Source organism: Morone saxatilis, unplaced genomic scaffold, assembly GCF_004916995.1.
Source record: "Morone saxatilis isolate NCDOM2014 unplaced genomic scaffold, NCSU_SB_2.0 Contig4, whole genome shotgun sequence".
Lineage (NCBI taxonomy): Eukaryota > Metazoa > Chordata > Actinopteri > Moronidae > Morone > Morone saxatilis.
The window spans coordinates 14,313,635-14,318,834 of record NW_023339984.1 but is presented as its reverse complement, the minus strand read 5'-3'; the positions used below and the strand labels follow the sequence as shown (position 1 = coordinate 14,318,834).

Genomic DNA, 5,200 nt, shown 5'->3' with positions numbered 1-5,200 from the left:
GCAGATGAATGTGAAAACATCTTTGTAGTGTCAAACTCTGCACAGACATCATCCTGTACAGGGAAGATCAAACATCACACTGTAGGAACAAGAAGAAAGACATGTTTTTGAGTTGAGGGCGACTTTAAGTTCTCTTGATCGCGATCTAAATCGGAAAGATAAAGAAAGACTAAAGACTGGAAAACAACAGCTCCACCTTGTTTCAAAAGGATGAGTACAAGGACTGATTTAAGTTCTACATTTGTTTTAACAACTTGAAACAAACTTGTACTTGTCCACGTTCTTTTTCTACAATATCAATATAAGATAAATGAAGGTTGATTCTCCTGCTTTGAGCTGAGATGTAGATATGACCTAGTACTGGTTGTTCATTAATAACTAATTCTGATAAGGTTGTTTTGTTGCTTCACTGTTACCTTTGAAACATTATAATAATAGAAAACAACAGAAAGATACGGCACACTCTGTCTTGCCTGAAGTTTCTTGGAAATGCTGCATGATTGTGGAGTCTCACAAATTCATTTTGATGCTCAGTGTTCACCCAAAAGGTGGAACAACAACTTTTAAACAAAATACCCCCTCACAGCATCTTCAAATATTAACTCTAACAAATTAAAACAAATCCCTAAAAACAAAAGAAACCTTTATGACCTCAGCTGGCCCTGTGTGGAAGTGTGGAAAACACAACACACACATAAAAAACACACAAGGCTCCGTGCTGCGCGTGTAAAAACTACACTCCCCACCTTGCAGCTCGTCCACTTCCGTGCCTGCGTACTGATGAGTGCGCACATGGACAGCGCACTGGCACAGTGAGTGTGCAGCTTCCCTCTTGTTGAACAAAAACAATCACTACAGTATTATTAATAAACAAAAAACAGTATAATATTATTTTCCTGAACTACAGCGTCTGTGTTTCCTTTTCATCTCCTATAAGAACTGATTGATTTGACTTATTTAAAGATGATATAATAATAATATCATTGTCACTTTCAGTTATAATGAGCCAGAAATCATACTGTAAGATTTTATATTTCTCATTTTAAAACTAATTATGATAACAATAATAACAATCTACCATCCACAATATGCTTATTATTCCCTTGGACTAAAAGTGTGTCTGTTATTTTACTTTTTCTATGTCTTTGGAAGCTTTACAACAGCCGTGTGCGCCTCTCCACGGTCCTTTACGGTAGTGGTACTGATGCGGGATGAGTCAGGCTATATGATGCTGCTGCTACTGCTGCCATTTCATCAGCAGCGAACCCCTTACAAACACACAGCAAACACCGCTATGATACCGCGGGATTCCCCTCTGACAGCGAGCATCCTGCCCCCGAAAACAGACGCGCTCCTCGGCTGAGAGACAGAGAAGAGGGGCTCGGTCGTGGTTCTTTTTTTTTGGTTCGAGGCTCCGGCTGAAAAGCGCAAGATCCGGGTTTTTAATCGCACCTGCTCTGGATGCGTTTCTCTCTTTTTTCTCCCCCCCTTCTTCTTCTTCTTCTTCTTCTTCTGATTCTTCTTCTTCTTTCAGCTCTCGATCGGGCCTGACATTAACGAGCAACTGAGCCCTCCACTCTAGGGGCCTTGCTGTTGTGCGCCAGCCCCTTTTTTTGCGCTGATTTCGGGCTTCAGGACCAAAACATCGACTCCCGGAGAAGCTTTTTTGCGAGAGTCTTTCGGTTGTTGTTCGGAGAGGATCGATCCAGACCCGTCGGTGCCATGGAGCCCACATCAGCCTGGTCCTGAACGGCGCAAGGAAACAGCGTAAGGGAAGAAGAGAGCAACCATTCTGGCCTAAACTCCACTCCTGCTCCAAGTACGCTGCTTGTGTTTTTTCTATTTTTTAAAGCTTTAACATTTATATTTCTAATATTCATCATGTCTTTAAGCCTGAAAATGCTTCTTTATGAAAGCACGAGGCCTATTTTTCAGTCTAATAATAGCCTGCAGTTAAAACAATCTTCTAAATATGGAGTATGGTTGGAGTCCATCCTAATCTTTATTAGACATTTTAGGAGAGCCTGTTAACAAATATCATCGGAGGCGTTTTTGTGTCGCCTGGTGCCTTTAATAACAGCAAGAAATTAGACTTATTTAACAGCATAATGTCATTAAAAACCCACATAAGGCTCACACAAACAGTGACCTTCTACTACAGGAGATACAACTGGATCAGCCCCGCATGAATATGTGTGTTTGAGTGGATGGATATGTGCTGTGTGGATCTCCAAACTGCCCTATAACGCTTCCGGTGTGAGAGCCCATAAGGCTGCTATTCACCGGGGATTCAGCCACTAATGTTTGCATACCGACCGAGCTACGCAACCCGACTCCACAGAGACACAGAGGGGGCTGATGGGAGGCTGCATGTGTCTGGCTCGGTGCCCGCCTGGTGGCCTGGTCGGGGAGAGCTGTGGTGTACAGATATATTAAAGCTATATGGTGGAAGAGGTGGAAGAAGGAGCCAGAGGTTGCACCACCACAGTGTAGAAATACTCTCCTACAAGCAGTTTTTTAAAGCCCAAAAGTGTTTAAAATATATATATGAAAAGTTAAAATACACATTATGCATAAAAGACCTGTTTCAGAATATGAATGGGTTATAGTTGCTGATCATGTGTACATTACTTTGATGCTGCAGCTGGTAAAAGGTGGACATCATTTTAATTAGCCTACTTTAGACACTGCTATCTTGTGAATTACCCCCTGATCTTATCTTAATGCAGCAGTTCCCAGCCTTCTTCCTTAAGGGACTCCTTTTATATCACTGAATACACCTATGACCCCGATTAAGTGACATATTTTATGTATATTTCCTATTATATTAACAGTGAACACAAGAACTGCAGGAAGTTTGTGTGAAACGAGCGATTTGGATGTTTTTTAAGCGGATTATTTCCTGTGAACATTGATCAGAGTTGAGTTATTACTGATACTTTCAGGAACTTTTTTATACAATTCTGTCCGTATTATGTATTTTCTAACAATCAAACATACTAAATGTGCCTGTTTTTGGTGAAGGCTCAGTGAATTTATCCTTGTGTTTAGGATATTATTATAGTTTTCTTCTAAGTTTTCTTATATCCCTAAACTATGATCTTAAAATACTTAAATGTACTAAAAGTATCAAAAGTAAAAGTACTTATTATGCAGAAATGGCTTTGTTTTTTAGTTATTATATAATATAATAGTATTCTGTTTTTGCTCCATTAATGTTGTAGTTTGTCAAAGTGGAGCCAATTCAAGATATTCTGTATATACGTAGTACAGTACTGCATCATATCACATATCATATGTTGACTTTAATGTCAAAACTAGTAACTAGTAAATGTCAAATAGAATAAAAAAAAGTAGAGTATTTCTAAATGTAATGCAGTAGAAGTAGCCTATAGCGTGTCATGAACTGGAAAATACTAATTTAAAGTACAAATGGAATCCAATAACATGAACATATATTATTCATTTGGGATTTGGCTCACTGTATTTAACAGTGTTTTACAGATTGTGTCTTTTTTGAGACTCCATCCATCGTAAAAATTAGGACATTTTATGGCGGTGATAAAACAACGTTAAGTATACTGTTGGAAGAGGGACCAGGAGGGGGTTTTCCTGAACCACAAACACAACATTAGGGTTAAACACGCCTTAAGTTCAGTCAAGAGTTAAACCTGTTAATCATTAATGTGAAGGGCAGCATAGGAATATGTAAGCCATATTTACAGCTCGTCATCAAAGGTCAGTTTCACTTTTTTGACTCCTTAAAGTTGCCTTTTAAACATGCATTTTTCACCAAAATGTTACATTTTAATGGGGTTTTTAAGAGTTAATAACTGACTTTAAGGATGGTACAATGAAAAATGTATGGCAATGTTAGTCTGTTCTATATAATATAATTCAGAATGAACCCATTCATTGCAAAAATGCTACTACAGTCGGGGTATGTAAACAAGCCAGCAGGGTCACACATTCAAACGCCAAAGCCTCAAATCAAAAAGGGGCATTAGGCGACGTCCAATAATCCAAAAAGCTGGCTTATTAAAACATCAATTGATGCCATCAAGCGACAAGAAAAGCATAAGAGGATTTTCTCTTATATCTCGTGGTTGTAATTAAATCCCGCAATACAATGAAGCCAGTTATGTGTGTTAGAGGGGAGGGTGTGTGTGTATGTGGTAAAGTTTATAATATAATACCTGAATCAAAGGGGAGTCAGTCCAGGAATATGTATTGTTTTAATATTGTTTGCCCCATGTGACTCCTTAGTGTCTGAATCCAATAGTAGCAGTACAGTCCCCAATGTTGTAGCAGGATTTAATTTAGTATACAAAGAATACCATATATTTAAGGGCTGAAGGCGCAGTAAAAGTCATGAATAGATGTTAGTATTGTAGCCTAAAGCAATAAAATCTAAGATTACATGATTATTATGTTATTATTTAATACACAAAGACTACCAGACTCGGTGGGCATGAGAATATTACGAGGGTAGGAGGATATTGTTGTATTATAGAAGAAACAATTCCATAAATCATTGAAATATACAGAATATATGAATACGCAAATACTTTTCATTTTAAAAGTTTAACTGCTGGACACAAGATGTCTCCTAATTTAATGAGAAGTCCAGATAAAAGTGAAAACAAAGCTCTCTTTATACATCATTTTGTGAATTAATAATAAGAAAAACACGTTCATAAGTGGAGGAACAATATCTAACAATATGTTGCTTTTCGTGTGCTGACGATGCCCTCAAATGTGTGTTTAAAAAGTAATAATTAAGTTATATCATGTTGCCAGGCGAAAGGAGGGGGATGGAGGGCCAGAAATGGGCCCCGGGCCGGCAGTTTGACCCCCCTGTCATACTCCAGGTGTTTATCTAGATAGGAAGGTGCAAATACATCCTTTTGGAAACTGTCCCAAGACGTTCTTACAAGAAACACTGTCAAACAAAGACTGTTTCCTAATTTTATTTTCCATAGAAAGGCTACACTAAATCATAGGAATGTTAGGAATTGTAGATATTTTTTAAAAAATCCATAAAGTAGCCTCACAGAGTTACTATTGAGTAGTGATCGCTGGATACCACTTTTACATGCTCCAGTACCGATGCTGCAACCTCCTGCTGATATACCAACACCAATCCAATACCATCTTTTCCCCTCTCATAAACAATTAAGCTGTTAATAATACATTTGTA

The 5,200-nt window shown here is 38.2% G+C and overlaps 1 protein-coding gene across 1 annotated transcript in view; it reads left to right on the top strand.

Annotated features, from left to right (window-relative positions):
• Positions 1-1,273: 1,273 nt before the first annotated feature.
• Positions 1,274-5,200, top strand: part of LOC118337776 (ras-related protein Rab-39B) — a 13,381-nt gene continuing 9,454 nt past the window's right edge. The window contains exon 1 of the mRNA XM_035674886.1: positions 1,274-1,819. The gene's annotated coding sequence lies outside the window, so the exon portion shown is untranslated. The remainder of the gene's footprint in view (positions 1,820-5,200) is intronic.